The 18,522-nt window shown below is 39.8% G+C and overlaps 1 pseudogene; it reads right to left on the bottom strand.

Annotated features, from left to right (window-relative positions):
• Positions 1 to 1,359: 1,359 nt before the first annotated feature.
• Positions 1,360 to 5,170, bottom strand: LOC146630159 (uncharacterized; annotated as a pseudogene).
• Positions 5,171 to 18,522: the final 13,352 nt, after the last annotated feature.

Here is an 18,522-nt window from a genome sequence, read left to right on the forward strand (position 1 = left end):
CTTGGCATCACTGGCTGTGTCTGACGAAGAGAAGAAACAGATCGAGGAAGCAACAGTTGGGCAAACGAAGAATGCATTGTGGTAAGAAAGTGCTTTGAAATTAATTCTGTTAAGTGTTAAGTAGGAAATTTTAGTTAACTGTGTCTCTTATTTTGTGTTTCTTTATAAAAGGTCAGCATATCGCAAGAAGAGAATCACAGCCAGCAACTTCGGTTTGGTCCTGAGTGCAGTCCAGCAGCGCTCATACCCCCCTTCCTTATTTAAGACTCTGCTTGGACAGTACAACCTGACAGAAGGATCTAAAGTAAGTTGTTAGTAAAAAGGGTCTGTGCATCTAAGAATTCCTTTAGTTGTATTTTCATCCCCAAAGGCATGTGATTGGGGGATCCTTCATGAGCCAAAGGCCAAGCAGTTGTACACTGACTGTACTGGTGCAGCTATCAAGGAGAGGGGACTGTTTTTATCTAACAGTGGCCTGCTTGGTGGTTCTCCAGATGGGACTGTCTCTAATGAGTGCATCATTGAGGTGAAATGCCCATGGTCAGCCAGAGCCAAAACTGTATTGGAGGCTGAAAGTAAGGACTTTTTCCTACAGCTGGATGAGGCAAGTGGTTTCCTGGTATTAAAAAAGAATCACAACTACTGGCATCAGATCCAGGGCAACCTCTATCTCACAGGGGCGAAAAGCTGTCACTTTATTGTTTGGACTCCATGTGACTTTTTCATCTTGCATGTGGATAGAGAACAAACTTGGGCTGTTAACATTGAAGCATTGGAAACGTTCTACCGGGAAGTTTTTTTTACCCCATATTTTATCGCAGCTTTGAATTCATATCAGCATGAGTAATTTATCAGTCCAAATGTTTATAGTTAATTTTAAAACTATTTGTAAATATTTGGAAATTGTACATTTTTTGTCATTGTAACTTTGTAAATATATTCAGATAAATTTTTAAATTATATTAATTTTAGATTTGAAAAAATAAAATGTTTTGGACAAACTGTTCCTGAAAATAAAGAGTAACACATGTATCTGGTATTCTTCATTTTAATTGAAAATGCATAGCAAGAAAACTAGGCAGTAATCAGGAAGCTGGAATGGAATGAAAAATGTAACAAGCCATTGATAAAAACAGTAAAACATTATACGAATCACAAATGAGACCATTCTCAATTTGAAACTATGCAACTAAGTTGTTTTTATGTTGTAACATCCTGAGTATACACACAAAACAATCCAGAACACTTAGGAGTTATAAATAATAAAAGTAAACTTATTCAACAGTTGTGTTTTCTGGTCCACAAGTAGTTAGAAAATGACACAATGTACTTTTACCTCTGAACTCTCACAGGTATAATTTATTCAATTTCACGGAGAATAGGTGTTTGTAAATTTGTAAGACACACACATGCTTTCAAGATCTTATTAATATTTTTTTTTTTAACTGATATGGGATGTGATGCAAAATTGAGAAAACTTTCAGTCTTTGAATGGAACGCTCTACATGTATTCTTGCACAGGAAATCTTCCTGTTGTTGTTCACTTCCTCCTGTGTGAATTGTCCGTTGGTGAGGAAGGACGGAATATTCAGTGAGACCCCTTCTGGTAGGATGTCCCGAATTGTGAAGCCCTTATCTGCAATGACCATGTCACCTGGTTGTAGATGTTGCAGTACTCCACAGTCAGCTGTTATGGCCTTATCTGAGGCACTTCCACCATACAAGTTGCTTACAAAGGTTATTACACCATTAGGAGTAGGGCTGGGCGATATGGCCTAAAATCAATATCACGATAAATTGAGCAGTTAACCTCGATAACGATAAATGGACGATAACCACCCCAAGTGCCAAAAAAACCAAACTTTTTTTTTTTCATTTGATGGGGCTGTGGCAGGCAGCATAGTTCCTCCAGTTATTTTGATAATATTATTCCCCCTAGACCTATTCATTGCAATTATATTATTACCACTTTAAAGGACTGTAAAATGTCACTGAAAATAAATGAAGACAATAGTAGTAAGTACTTTTAGTGGTTAAGATTTATTAACTGAACAAAATAAAAAGTGTAGGATACAATATGTAACCATGCTCTCTAAAAAATGTGTATCCCTTGTAAACAAAATAGTTTAATAATAAATATGTTTCACATTGGCTATTCACAAAGTAAACAATGATTGTGCAAATGTAATGCCATCATGGACAAAGGCCTATCTCTGCTAAGGCCTTGAGGTACTATAACCTGTAAACAAATAATGTCACAAACACAAATGTCAATTGAACACAGAAAAAACTATAATAAATACTAAGCACTGCCATGTGACTAGTGAAAACTATAAACTCTTAAACAAAAACTTGTGCTGCAGGTGGTGGAAGAGGTTGGTTGTGTTACCTTGACTTGACGCAACAGTCTTTTTGCAGAGTTTACATTTAACAATTGTTTGATCAATATCATCCTTGTTGAATCCAAAATGTTGCCAAACGATTGATGATGCATTTTTTTTGTTAACAAGCGTCTCCTCTTCCTCCTCCACCAGCTCTACCTCCGTCGCTGCTGCTTCAACATTTAAATCGTCCTCCATTTATTCACCCGTGTCTCGTCTTGTTATGCTGGGCTTACACTGTGCGATTTTTGGCCCATTTTGAGCCGATTTTTGAGTCGTGCGACCGTTTTGGCGAGCGGCACGATTTTGGCCTTCATCGTGCGTCATGCATCGTATAGTATACGTGGGGTAACGAGAAGCGATTGACACCTCACGACGAGCTCCCAATCATCAATCGCTTGGTCGCGAGGATTCACGACCGTCGTGAGGGTGTCACCGCAGTTTGTCACACTGCGCACGCGCAAACACAAATGTCAGCGAAAAAGACGACGCAACACGACAGTGCAGCGTGTGATCTGGACACAAGCGACGGAGGCACAACTTGTAGAACTTTGGAAAGCTCATCCGAGGCTTTTCGATGTGGCCTCACAAAATGATCGCGACCACAACAACCGTGAAAATAGTTGGATCTACACTGCTGCTCAATCACAGCTGCTTGATCAATGTTTTTCATTAGCAATTTAGCAAAGTTGATGGTGGTGGTGTGCGTGTCTGTGTGAGTGAAAGACAGAGAGGGAGAGCGAGCGACAGAATTTCTGTTATAACCTTCATTTTATGGACACACAGTGTGAGCACTCAGGTCGCATCAGAGCATCGGGCCGTATAGTGTGAGACCCTGCATCGTGACCTATGAACTTCTAACCCCTGCGAGTCAATCGTACAGTTTGAGCAGGAGCTGAATCGCGCGACTGAAAAAAATCGCACAGTGTCTGCCCAGCATAACAGGTAGTAGAGTCATGTGACTCCACCCCGTCAAGTCTGTAACGTAGCACAGCGTCTTAAAGGGACATGAACATCGCCGACCTGCACATGCCTTTTCTTTTTTTTTAAATACCGAATTTACCGACATGGGCAAAATGACGTCGATGAGAGTCATAAATTTCGGTAACGATAAATTTTTGATATATCGCCCAGCCCTAATTAGGAGCCACACCAATTAGAGCCTTTAGTGTGGTCCGTCCTTTGTACTGGCTGTACAAATGACTTTGTGTGTCAAGTCTCTCTGCGTTACAAACAGAAACTTCCGTGCAGTCAAGCACAATCCTGCAGTTAGGAAATGGTTGGAAGCAATCTGGCAGCGATGTTTGATTCTTGGCTCTCGAGGGAATGTTGTTTTCCAGCATGCCAACATACAAAATGTCATACAGTGCACTAACAATTGTTGTAAAAATATTAGTTACTGTGCCTCTGCTGCAGTTAAACCTTGTTGAAAGGTCTTCATGAATAAAATTAAGTTTGAGCTTGATCAGGGTTAGAAATAACTGGTCAATTAGGGGCATCATTTGGACAGTCCAATCAGAATGATATTTAAGATCAAATCTGGAAAGAAGCGCTTCTAAAAACAGGACAGAAGCAGCATCGGGCAATCCAGTATAGTACTGGACCCTTTCAGGATTGTCAGATATTTGACTGAATGAGAAAGTCTGCTTCTGCTTCTCTACTTGTTTTTTAAGTTTTTCATTCTCTATTCTTAGCATGTCATTCTGAATCTCTAGCACCAGAAGACTTTGGGAAGAACTTGTGGAACTTGCAGTAGCTGTCTGTGTATCTGCATTGTTGGAATGATGTAGCTCATCTGATCTTTCACTCTGATTTTCACCAATAGCTGGGACCTGCTCTTTTTTCTAACAGGGTTGTGGTCATCTGGGAACTGAAAAGACTTCCCGTCGTTCCATGCAAATCTTGTTGGCCCCGCAGCTTTTCCTTGAGGGAAGTGCCAACTGCAGACTCTTGAGTTGCAGTTTGGGGTGAAGTTTTCACGTCTGTGGAAGTGTTTAAAAAGGCAGAGAGAAATTTCAGATCATACGCTAGCCCTCCATTAGTTATGATTAATAGAAAAAAAAAAATAGAGATAAATAACAGAGAGAAGCTTCTTTCATCCAGATGAGAGAAGCTTCAAGAAACTTAAAACTTAAAGAAGTCCAGATGCTTTTCTTACACATTATTGTACTAATTTGCTTTTAAGCTTATCAGAAAGGTAAGTACTGGCAACCTTTGCTTGCTATTTGTTGGTTAGGTCTTTATTTTGGTAATTAACTGGCACATAGGCTGGGGATTGTAATGTATTTTCTTACATAGACGTCGCTTTTTGGACGTAATTTTTATTCCTCTGAGGGTCGAAAGGTAACTAAGGTTCATATATATAGCGAAGTGACCCTTAGCTCTCAATCTTTGCTTGGAGAAATAAAAATGACTTCAAAAATGCAACAACGTCTTTGTATTAAAAAAAACACACAATAAAATCCATTGCCTATGTAAGTACAATTACTCGTAAAAGCCAGTTTGTCTTTTAGTAGCAGGTTTTAATTGTTCATCACTAGCTATATTAGCTAACTAAAGTAAGAGCCCACTAGCTCTTATCTTACAAATTTATTCATTCACTTACGAGTTGTAACATACCTTATCAACTTCAGCCACTTCCTCTTCTCTCTCTTTTCACAAGGAAACCGGTAAAATGACAGATTAGACTGTTGTTTTGAGCCAGATTGGTTAAAACAACCAGGAACACAGCATTGTGTCATATTGAACACAGGAGCGTTTAGACCCGGAAGTAGGATTCGTCGCGTCATCACCATCCACAACTATTTTCGGTTGCAGATGATAAAGGATTCAGAAAGTTTATTCATGCAGGCCCATATGACAGAGAATATGCATGTTCTTTTTGTTTTCATATTATAATTTATATTTAATTGTGTTGTGGTTTGCAGTGTTTTGTGTTGTTTTCACTTTAAATTTGTAAAAAGCAAAAGCTGAAAATTTAAATAGTTAAAAGTTGAAATGTGAATAGTTGATTTTTGTATTATATGATTTATTTATTACATTTTATGTGGAGTGAATAAATAAAAGTATATTTACAGTGACCCCTAGAGACAAAGCACATACAAACTTCAAATCACGTACAAACTCTGAAGCATGTACAAACTTCAAATCACGTACGAACTCTGAAGCATGTACAAACTCCAAAACACGTAAAAACACGTACAAACTCCGAAGCACATAAAAACTCAAAACACGTACAAAAGACAACAGAAGTGCTCCAGGATGCTGGGCGCAGTGTTGAGCTTTTGTTATCTTGTGGCTACACAAGCCAGCAAGTACCAACGACCGGATTTGGTGTGTGGTAGTAACAGGTAAATGAACTTTTTTTTAAAATTATTTGAATATATATGAGTGCCTGTGTATAAATACACAAACAACACACATATGCTTTAGTATTTAGTATTTTAGTATTTATTTATTTATTGTCATTGTCAAGAACAATGAAATTGCGTTTGGGGCTTCCATACAACCCCCAAAAAAAGAAGAAAATAATAAATACCCCTTAAAACCCAAGTGTACATATTTAACCCAGTGTGACTCCAATGCAATAAGACAATCCTTAGCAATAATGTTCGTAGAAATTCAGACAAAGACCTGAGAAACATGACAAAATACAACAATGCAACCCATTCAATATTATTGTACTGTGAGATATGATATCAGATATGATAGTTATCTATTTAAGAAAGAGGAGGGGGAAGAGAATAAAGATATGATGCACCAATGCAGACCAGTTCATTGCTATTAAGAAGTTGGATATGGTTATTGTCCGTGAGAGGGGGGCAGAGAGTTCAGGAGCCTCACAGCCTGTGGATACAGGCTGTTGGCCAGTCTGGATGTTCTGGCCTGTATAGACCTGTACCTTCTCCCTGAGGGCAGCAGATGGAAAAGGTGGCGCGCAGGGTGATGTTGGTTTCAATTGTGTAATTTAAGTGATCTAGTAGCTCTGATTTGGAAGTTCAGTTCATGCTAGAAATGTGTTTTGGAGTTTGTACGTGTTTTGTCTCTAGGGGCCACCGCATATATTTATATATAAACATATATAAATAAAACCATTTTTTTTTACGTTAGTAATTCCTTTTGTGCATAATTTTATATTATTGTTAATAATAAATGAAATAAAGCAACAAAACAACCTGAAGAGCCGGTTCGGAGCCGAAAGAGCCGGCTCTTTTTAGTGAGCCGAACCGAAAGAGCCGGATCTCTAAAAAGAGCCAGAAATCCCATCACTAGTTGGAAGTGATAACAGAGCTGTACCCCGCAGTCAGGACATGCTATATTGTATTTAGATAGAAGCTAGCAAGCTAACTTCCTGCTAACTTCTAACTCCGTTAAATGTCATAAATTCCGTTTTCATGGATGCCTGGATGTTAAACTCAATTGTTACACCTGGTAGAGCAGAATGTTGCATCTTCAAAAAATAAAAATGAAATGACTGAGCCTCACACAGGAATATTGCTGCTACTTGTTTACTGAACCTTCTCTTAGCCACATGTTCATAACATCAGTGTCCGTTCACTGCCTCCTGCAGGACGCTCTCTTCTTCCACTTTCTTACAGAACCGATACTGCCTCTCCTGGCATTACCAGTGTAACAACACACTATGTCCTTTATCACACTCATTCTATCTATGAATAACATAAGCTTGTATCTATGAATAATAAATGTTTTCCATACCAATATATTTATATAACAAATATTTTTTTACGATACCACAAAAAATATTTTCCATTCACCCAAACAAATTTGAAAAGAGCCTTTTTCATATTAATTTCATATTAATTTCCAATCAAAAAGAAATATGTTCAAAGCTTCAAGTTTAAAAGGAAATAATTTTATTTAACACTGTCCAGTTGGAGATTTGCTATATTGTATAGTATTGAACTGTAAGTCTGAAATAGGTCAGTTTTAAGGGGCATTAACTCAGGACAAAATAACTTATTTGCTTTCTGTGTCAGACTCACAAAGTGATCATCACCACAGGGATGTGTGCATGAGTTAATGCTGTAGAGGAGACAATGATCAGGAAGAGAACTGCTGCCACAGCTGCTCCTTAAATACCTGGTCTTGATGAAGGGGAATGACAAATGTGATGGAAAATGTGTGTTTCACCTCCTCTAACCTCTGTGTACTATTGATATGTATTTGTAACTTTCTTGTACAAAGTTGTAGTTGTTTTTCAGTCTTCATAAACTCTAACTAAGCTTTGCTCAAGGCCATGACACACTTCATTACCAAACTGGTGCCTACATGATGGTGAGAATTTCACTCCCAACCACTGATGAGACAAGACTGCATCCACGCGACGGATATACAAGAGCTGCTATAATTGAGCATTTTTGTCAATGCTGGTACAAACCCTGTTGATCCCCTTGCAAAGGTTTGAATTTTCTTTCAATAAATTTTAGGAAATCGTTTTCATTTCGACGCTTACATTATTTTTCCACAACAACAAACAGGAGCAAGCCTGTGAACATCGGTCTGAACAAAAACAATACAAAGATATTATTAGTAGCTAACATATTGGATTTTAGGCTACTGATTAGGATAGCCCTGAGCTCCTCGGGAGTGTGACTCTCTCGAGGTGTTATTGAACTTCCATCAGAGCTCAGTGGAGCTGCTGGACTGAATTCCCGTTCATTAAGTGAATGCAGGCTGTCCCTGGGTGTTTCCATAAAGGCTGTCAGGTTTTGATCAGCCACCCTCGGTCCACTGCACCTGGATTCTGAGTGACAATTGAAAATCTGGTCACAGATTTGTTTCTGTTGGTCTGAAACAGGTTTGGAAATATTTTTAATTCGAGAAACAATGGCATTCTTTCTCAGCATCTTTTTAATGTCTTCTTCAGTTGTCTGACAATTGGAGACAATCAGATTGAAGGAAAAAAACTTGAGCTGAGTTGTTTAAAAATTATGTTTCAAAAATGATTTACAATTTTACTGTAGTAAACTAAACCACATTACACCGTCACACATCTCTTCCTGGATCCTGTTTTTTGAAATGACAAAAGCATTTTAACTTTACGGTATAACAACAGAAAGCATGAAAACATAAAAATGATGGGCTGTCTTCATATTTAGTTATTGTTACATTAAAACAGCCTCACCTGTTTTTACTTTTAGCACAAGTAGCATTTTATAGCTGGAGGTGCTTTAACAACTCTGCGTCTGTGCTGTTGGGTAGTTCAGTCTACAGTCCCATTAATCATGTATATTAATCACATGTGCATGAAAAATAATTCTATATCAAACTAAAAGCAGTAGAAAAACCTGTAAAGCTTACACATGCTTGTAAATTAAGAAGTCGGATAAATGTTGTTGAGTACTGAATGAATCAGTTTGAGTATGAGTACAAACGTATTAAATATGTGGAAAGTTAACCCAGGAAACAGCTGACCTACTAAAGCCTGTTTAAAGGTGTTTTATGTAGCATCATGTGACCTTAGCACTGATCCTGTTGTGGTTGATCAGGTTTACTTCTAACATATGAACCAATGAAGAAGTTGAAGTTGTACTGAGGAAATGTAAACTGACTGTTACAGTGTCGTGTAAGTTTCCACTTCCCCCTACACTGTGGGTCAATCTACCTCTGGATTTGTTGAGGTAAATCTGGAGTGTTTCCTTCCCTTTTTTCCTCACTTGTTCATCACATTCACTTCTGACACACACTTACAAATACACCCGAGTCATTGAATTTTTCCATTAAGCTGTGTGATAAAAGGAACCCTGAATTGCCACCAGAGCATCAGCAGTATTCTCAGGTGCAGCTGAGATGGTGGTGATGTTGAACCAGTTCTGCCTTATGTGTGGGACCCACATTTGTACCTTTTCTTCCTTCCGTAGTAATCTAATGCCTTTCTGAGTTATTTATACTGACTTGAAACGCAATATTTAGCCTCATGTCTGTTGATAAAATATGATATTAATATGAAATCTTAAAACTGACATGAAAGATGTATTTGAATGAATCATCTCTGTGAAAGATAAAGGAACAGACGCCCTGCTGCTATGTGCACAACACGGACAGGAGGAACAAATTATTTTGTATTTTTATTTTTTTTGTATTTGGCTTAATCCTGAAGTATAAATGGTATGGGAATAAAATATCTTAATATTGACCGAACTGCTTTGTTGTTGTTTCAGTTAATCTCAGTCAGCCTGCACCCTTATAAACTTGGCTGTTTATTGCTTTGAAACCCTCTATGCATGATAAGGTCAGTGGCTTTATTGCTTCCTTTGGCCAACTTCTTGTCCCAGCAGGGTATCTGACGAACAGCAGGGTGTAGATGTTGCCCTGGATCTTGTCCACCCCATTTGGCTGACTCCTCAGAAGTCGCCTTACTCTCTGCAGGTGTTTGGTGGTTGCAGCTTGCCAAGCGGCCTCTTCATGGTTGCCATTTGCCTGTGATATTCCAAGGTACTAGTACTATCCAAGTACAAGGTACTAGTTCAGTGATGACGTGACGAATCCTACTTCCGGGCCTAAAGTAGTCTGCGTTTAATATGGCTTTTGTGTTGTTAACATGTTTAATGTTATGTATTTTCTTCTATTTCATCTCAAAAAGCTCCTAAAACAGTCAGTGATCACTGTTGACCTCCCTCGGCTTTTATTACCGCTAATCATTTATTTAAGATCAGTTTTTAAAACCTTAGGATGTAACTACAGCCCAGCCCATGCAGCAGTATATGAATGACTAACCTCGTATTGTGGATGGATTATCTCAGTTGTTCTCCTGGCTGAAGTTTGGTCCTTTTACAGCATCCTGCCATGAGATTACATTTGTTCCTGACCACCGAGAACACTCACGTTAACTTTTATCGAGTGGAAAAAAAGTTATCTTGTTTATATTATGTTAACATAGCCGCTAGCGGTCACGTAGCACATCATTATATACCAGCTAGCCCAACTTCAGTAACCCTACAAACTTCACTGCTGTTTAGTTTTCTGTCTTCACTTATGCTGGAAGTGATAACAGAGCTGTACGTTTTAATTTGTTTCCAAAACCCCGCAGTCAGGACATGCTATATTGTATTTAGATAGAAGCTAGCGAGCTAACTCCCTGCTAACTTTTAACTCCGTTAAATGTCATAAATTCCGTTTTCATGGATGCCTGGATGTTAAACTCAATTGTTACACCTGGTAGAGCAGAACGCTGATCATTTTATTAAAGATGAAAGACTTTAGACAGTTTTTCAACTCTCAGTAATGCCATAGTGATCGTTTGATATATGGACCTGCAGCGGAGTTTAGGTCCAGACACGGCTAGTGATGTCAGACTGAACAACCAGATAGCTGTCCTCAATGTTTGAAATGGTTACTTTCTGGTAATGCAATCAGACTACAATTCTCCGGTAGGAATGACAGTCCAGTGTCATTGCTGGTTGCTGCATTCAACAACAGAAGCTTGGCATGTTGTAACATCTATAAGGACGATTTGTTTGTCAGTCCAGGCATGATTTAGGTGATCCAAATGCAATTACCTGAACAAAGTCTTTAATGTTGTCCTAACTTCTTTTAAGTATAGTAGCAGTGGATGTGGGTTGGAGTTGCAATGACCTTCAACCTGCAGGTGACCACACCATTTGTGACGGAGAACTCATCTCCATTTGTCATGCAAGGAAACAATCATATTCTTTAAAGCACAGTTATATATTTGCTCTACTTAAAAAAATAAATAAATAAAAAAAAAGTCTGCTCTCGCAGAACAGAAAAGATTGACAGGGGAAGTTTATTTCTGCTGCTTGTATCCGTGATCTCATTCTTTCAATCTTTAAATCAAGCTTATGACCATAGGTGAAGATAAGGACGTAGCTCAGACAGTAAATTGAGATCTTTGCTTTTACACTCAGCTCTGTCTTCACTTCAAACTGGGAGTTTAAGATCTTCTGAACCAGGGCCTCTGTCAGATGTCTCCAGCTCAGCTCCTCTCCTCACCTGAGTGTCCAGACCATACAGCCGCAGATCCTCAAGCTGTTTGAGGTCAGTATCTCTCAACCCAAGACACTAACTCAGGCTCCCTCCCCAGTGTCCCGAGAGGTGACATTTCATGTCCCACTCATCAGCCACTGATAGCTCTGACCACTGTCCGACAAACAAGAATGTCATGAGAGCATATTTTAATAAAGGGCTTTGCAAATGTAGCTAATAACTTTTCAACAGTCCCGCCAGGCACACGACCTGGCCACCCGTGTATCCGGCAGGGAAAGTACCTCCAGGACACTCAGGCCCACCCGAGCCCAGGCTTCTCGTTGAGAAGAGGGTGTCAATTGCATTCAGGGAACAGATGATGATCAAATTCATTATTGATGAGATAGCAGAGTAAAGTTACAGCAAATGGAAAGTGCTCTGTACAAAACCTGGAGCTGTACTCAACTACAATACTTTAGACTTTTTTTTCAAAAGGCATCAACAGCACAGACACAGTGGATATCATTCACAGAACAATGTTTTCAACCAGGATGTAAACATTTTTATTTCTGCTGTTAGGTTGTTATAATTGGACATTTTCACATGTTTTAAATGAGACAAAATGTTCACACTTCAGATGTTTTGTTAAATCCAATTGTTTATTTGATTGGTTGATTTAGTTTTTCATGGGTAAGATGTTATAATACCCTGGTTCACTCAGTGATTACTCCGTCTCCTAAAAATCTTCTTTAATTCAGTTCAATTCAATCCAACAGTATTTACATACAAATGAACTGAATTGAACTGAACTAAAGAAAAAACCCAACAATCCCCTATGAGCAAGCACTTGGTGACAGTGGGGAGGAAAAACTACCTTTCAAAAGGTAGAAACCTCCGGCAGAACCAGGCTCAGGGAGGGGCGGCCATCTGCCGTGACCGGTTGGGGGGTGTAGCCGATGACAAAGTTATACACAACTAAATATTAAAGCAAATATGCTTTTAAATGGTTGTTTTGGCACTGGAAGTGACTGATAATATTTAGTTGTATATTACTGTGATTTTATAGGAGACGGAGTGGAAGTCACTTAGGTGAATAGTCTCCAAAACCAGTTGCGCTTCTTTTTCTTTTTTGGTTTTTCTTTTGGCACTTGGTCATCTCGGGCCTCTGGACTTTCTGGTTTGGTAGCGCTGGCCTCCTCTTTTTCTGGCTGTTTCTCCTGGAGTGTCTCGTTTCGGGCTGGAGAATTTTCAGGATTGGCAACGTTGGACTGGTCTTCTTGCTTTTTTATTGTCTCTTGCAGAGACAGCAAAAACTCCTGAAGTGTGATCTTTTCTTCCTCTGTTTGCCCGAGTTGGTTGGGGATTGTTGTGTTCTCCAGGTTTTGCTCCACGATTTCCTGGTGGGAAGCTTTGGTTTTCTCCAGCTTTTCTTTTAAGTTTTGTGCCTTCAAATCATTTTTTTCACAAAGAGCCTCACTGGTGCTGAGTTTGTCTTTCAGCTCAGTGAGCTCACAGTTGGCTCTTTGTTCCTGATCTTTGCGCTTTGCAACTTCCTCTTCAAGATTCTTTTGAGTTTTGAGGAGCTGCTCACGGAGTTGTTCGATCTCTTCTTGCTGTTTTTTGCACTGGACCTCCAACTCAGCTTCCCGAACAGTTTTTACGTATGTAGAGTCTGTGTGTGGAGCTTCTGCAGTTTGTGTTGAAGCATCCACACTCAGCTCTGCAGCTGTGACAGCTGTGTTGCTGTCTTCAACAGGAGGCTCACTCACCTCACGGGTTACGTTCTCCTCGGGTGTCTTTCTACGAGCCTCTTCGAGCTGTTTTTGGAGCTCAAGGATGGTTTTTTGAGCGTTTTGTCTACAGCACTGTAGGTGCAGGCGAACCCAATCATTCTGAGTTTTAGCTGCAGCAGCTTTGTGGTTTGCAGCTGTCATTTTATAAAGATTGGTTTTGCACATGTGCTGAGCCTCCTGCAGGTGGAATCTCAGCGCACCCAGTTCATCAGTCTCATTGTATGGACGACTGCCATCATTTGGTGTTAAGTGAGGCTGTGGCTGAGGTGGCCCAGGTGGTTTTATGGTCAGGATGGGGCTGATGTGGCACAGGCCCTCGTTTTGGCAAAAACTGTGGATTTTGCCAATGTTGCCCAGGCCCATTATTGGGTTTAAAGTGGGCATTGGGCTGATGTGGCACAGGCCCTCGATTGGGTCCAGGGTTTCTGGCTCTGGGGTTTGGGTTTGCACTTTTCTGCATCTTCTTCTTGTTTGCACCCTTTGGTTTGGCAGCATCAGATGGAGTCCCCTCATTTGGTGTCTTGTTTTTCCCTCTTGGGTTTGGGTTTTGCTGCTTAGGGCGAACAGCGGCCGATGAGGTCCCTTCCTGGGGATCAAGGTTTTGCTGCATATGTTGCATTTTTCTTGTCTTTTGTCTTACAATGTCGAATGATATTTTCTCTATTCGATCGGGGTTTGGGTTTGTTTCATACACTTAACGTGTCAAATCTTTGACTAAAGGTTGGCTCGTGGTGTGTTCCTATACAGTTGCACAGTTCTGAGACATACTGAGAGCACGCTGATGTCCTACTTAATGTTATTGCTCAATTTCCCTTTGATCCTTTGATCTGGAGTGTCATGTCAGGGAGTGCAAATGGAGTGTGATGTCATCCACTTAGAATGCAAAATGTGATTTCATCAACTTAGCAGAGAGTCTTGCTTTTCTTTGAAATAGAATTCTACCAAACTTAAATAAAAGTCTTTAACTTTGTACAAGATGGTAAATTCCCAATCGAAAGGCCAAATCTACCTGAGAACTTCAGGAGAAGATTACACAAATAGCTCAGAAGCTTCAATAAATGCTTCAGGATCAACATGTTTTCTATATATACCTTTAGGATGTTGCATCTTCAAAAAATAAAAATGAAATGACTGAGCCTCACACAGGAATATTGCTGCTACTTGTTTACTGAACCTTCTCTTAGCCACATGTTCATAACATCAGTGTCCGTTCACTGCCTCCTGCAGGACGCTCTCTTCTTCCACTTTCTTACAGAAACGATACTGCCTCTCCTGGCATTACCAGTGTAACAACACACTATGTCCTTTATCACAGCGGTCCCCAACACCCAGGCCTCGGACCGGTATCGGTCCGTGAGTCGTTTGGCACCGGGCTGCGAGAGTTGAGGCTCAGGTGTGAAATGTATAGTTTTCAGGGTTTTTATCGGTTTTCAGCGTTATTTTGTTATCGTTTTTATCATTTACTTGGTTTTCCTTGGTCTTTTCACGTGTGTTATGAATAAATTTTCTTTTTTTCGGTACCGGTACTAGTTTTATTTTGTTGTATTTATCCGTGACACCTTAAAGGCCGGTCCATGAAAATATTGTCAGGCATAAATCGGTCCGTGGCGCAAAAAAGGTTGGGGACCGCTGCTTTATCACACTCATTCTATCTGTCTGTTTCTTCAGATGAATAACATGAGCTTGTATCTATGTATCTGTATCTATGAATAATAAACGTTATGCATACCAATATATTTATATAACAAATATTTTTTTACGATACCACAAAAAATATTTTCCACTCACCCAAACAAATTTGAAAAGAGCCTTTTTCATATTAATTTCTGTCCCAATGCAAAAAGAAATATGTTCAAAGCTTCAAGTTTAAAAGGAAATAATTTTATTTAACACTGTCCAGTTGGAGATTTGCTATATTGTATAGTATTGAACTGTAAGTCTGAAATAGGTCAGTTTTAAGGGGCATTAACTCAGGACAAAATAACTTATTTGCTTTCTGTGTCAGACTCACAAAGTGATCATCACCACAGGGATGTGTGTATGAGTTAATGCTGTAGAGGAGACAATGATCAGGAAGAGAACTGCTGCCACAGCTGCTCCTTAAATACCTGGTCTTGATGAAGGGGAATGACAAATGTGATGGAAAATGTGTGTTTCACCTCCTCTAACCTCTCTGTACTATTGATATGTATTTGTAACTTTCTTGTACAAAGTTGTAGTTGTTTTTCAGTCTTCATAAACTCTAACTAAGCTTTGCTCAAGGCCATGACACACTTCATTACCAAACTGGTGCCTACATGATGGTGAGAATTTCACTCCCAACCACTGATGAGACAAGACTGCATCCACGCGACGGATATACAAGAGCTGCTATAATTGAGCATTTTTGTCAATGGTGGTACAAACCCTGTTGATCCATTTTCCCCCTATTTTTCCACAACAACAAACAGGAGCAAGCCTGTGAACATTGGTCTGAACAGAATCATATTTATCATTTTTAGCATGATAACCTGTCACAGCCATGTATAGCTGAAAAGAAAACTTTCAGTGAGACCAGAACTACAGCATGTTTTCCGATTTGTAATGATACATATATTTCAGTGTAACTATAACATGACCTGTAAAATTCACATATATCAATTTATCAGGAAAACAATTCCAGATCACAATAAAGATCACAAAAAAACATGGAATCTATATAGTATTTATATTTATATAAGGTAAGGTAAAATAAAATGAATAAATGTTGTAAAAAGCAAAATACTTTCCTCTAAGTTAGCGCAGCGTAATATTACACCAAATTTTAAGTATGAATACCATGAATTTAGATATAAATACACTGCTTTAGTAAATATGTTTCCCCACTGAACAGGAGGACTAAAGTGTGTTTTAAATCCTCCTTCAAAAACCATGTTTCATGTGTAATTCACAGAACAGATTTCTTATAAAATTAGATTTTTTTTACAGTGTACAACCTGAAGAGGTCACCAGAAACTCAACCAACCTAATCAGAAGAAAAAACGTTGTTGACAGCTGTTACAATGAATGATGTGTGCATAGTGTGATACACTTCACTGAGCCGTATTGTGTCACTCCCTCTCTCTCTCTCTCTCTCTGGCATTATCTGCTATATTTATTAGTAGACTAGAAGTAGACTACATTTATTACTTTTAGCTCTCTTCTGGCAGTGAGTGTAACTACAAAAACACATTTGAAGGTTCTTGATGAGTATGAATCCAGCAAGTAGAGCTACACAAATTAGATTTGATCCTTCCTCTAAAGTCTCTTTTTCTACCACAAGACACACCTTCTGTGTCCTTATTTAACAACATACGAAAACCCCACAATAAATATATCTATCACAAACTCAATTATGTGATTTTAAGTCATATTAAGTATTGTTGTTCAAAATGCTTTTCATTGTATGCTTATTATCCTAATAGTTGTCTCATAAGCAACAACTTTAGTGTTATTACTATATAAGTCACTAACAGGAAATGCACTGCCGCAGGCCCAGAGGACTGTGGGCCCCCCACCCCCCGGAAGGGGCCCAACCAAGCCACAGGCACCAGGCATCTTCCCAGAGAGGTGGAGTCTAAGACCCGACCTGACATATAGACACAGACGAACAGGCACACACAGACACAAACATGCATTCCCACCCTCATGCACACATATACAAATACTCCACCCAATGTGGAGACAGACACAAAAAGACACTGTACACACAATCACACTCCCCAAACATACTCTATACCCCAGGTCCAGGCACAACCAGCACCAGAGGGGGAAACTATACCTAGACCCAGGAGATGTTACCCTTTTCCCTGGGGTGGAGACAAGAAGACTGCTCCCGCAGTAGCAGGGAAGCCCCGCATCCCAGACTCCAATCAGACAGCCAACTCCTCCTCAAAGCCGCTACACCCCGATGGCTCACAGAGAATGGGGGTGTGTGAAGAAAATTGAGCCACAGGCAGCCAGAAGGGGACAGAGGGGGAGTGCCTCCCCTGCACTTCAGTGACACAGCTGCACCCCAAGCCCTGCATGTGTGGGTGGTTGTGGTGGAGCAGAGTGAAATGGAAGCTGATTGGCTTAGAGAGGGTGGGTAAGAAGACGATGACTGGACAAGAGTAATGATGTCAGTATTGAGTTTGACAAGATGGGCTAGTGGCAGTGAACTAAAGAACAGATGAGTCATTGCAGATTACTGATTACTTTTTGAACTTACACATATGCTTAAGTTTTATGTTTATAAAAACTTTATTCTTAAGTTGGTGGGACCAGAGAAGCCCATCCTGTCAGTGTAAAGAAGTTTAACTACATTTACACTGCAAATCAGTTTTTCACATAAAGTTGTTCTACTGCAGTAAGTGAAAAAAAATATGTTTCCCCACTGAGCAGGAGGACTAAAGTGTGTTGTAAATCCATCCATCCATTCGCTACCGCTTATCCTTTTCAGGGTCGCGGGGGGCGCTGGAGCCTATCCCAGCTGTCATGGGGCGAGAGGCGGGGTACACCCTGGACAGGTCGCCAGTCTGTCGCAGGGCCAACACACAGGGACAGACAACCATTCACACTCAGATTCACTCGCACATTCACACCTAGTGGCAATTTGAATTATCCAATTAACCTATCCCCACCGTCCAAACATGTCTTTGGACGGTGGGAGGAAGCCGGAGTACCCGGAGAGAACCCACGCAAACACGGGGAGAACATGCAAACTCCACACAGAAAGACCCCGGCCTGATGGTGGAATTGAACTCAGGACCTTCTTGCTGTGCGGCAACAGTGCTAACCACCGTGCCACCGTGCTGCCTACATTGTGTTGTAAATCCTCCTTTAAAAACCACGTTTCATGTGTAAGCCACAGAGCAGATTCCTTATAAAACTTACAGAACTTAAATTGTTCTGTTCATGATGTTGGTATTACATTCACTTCTTGTATTTACTTTTTCTGATGAGTATGGACAAACTGTGGTGACTCTTTACAGGCTTCTTTCAAACCCTCATAGGAACTGAAACTAAAACATTTGAAATGGTTACCAGCTCTTTATGTTGAGACAATCGCTCTCAGGCTCTGTCTCACACCGGATAAGAGGAAGCCTCAAAAACAGTGCTTTATCTATGTGCATATCTCTCTTAAAGTCTCTTTCACACATTATAAAGTCATCATTATATCAGGCTTTGCTCAACATGCCAGCAAAACTGTAGAGCAAAATAGTCCCAAAGACTGTAATAAAGAAAACAAACAAACAAACAAACAAACAAACAAACAGTGCAGCTCAATTTCCTGTAAAGTCAAAAATGTCTTCATCAAAAATCCAGGATAGTTACAGGATAGAATATCAATAAGACTTCATATTCATGAACATGTAACAAACATTTTGCATTAAAAGTGAAAC

Source organism: Diplotaxodon limnothrissa, linkage group LG6 (genome assembly GCF_057381915.1).
Source record: "Diplotaxodon limnothrissa isolate DT_005_m linkage group LG6, D_limnothrissa_male_GT1.1, whole genome shotgun sequence".
Classification (NCBI taxonomy): domain Eukaryota; kingdom Metazoa; phylum Chordata; class Actinopteri; order Cichliformes; family Cichlidae; genus Diplotaxodon; species Diplotaxodon limnothrissa.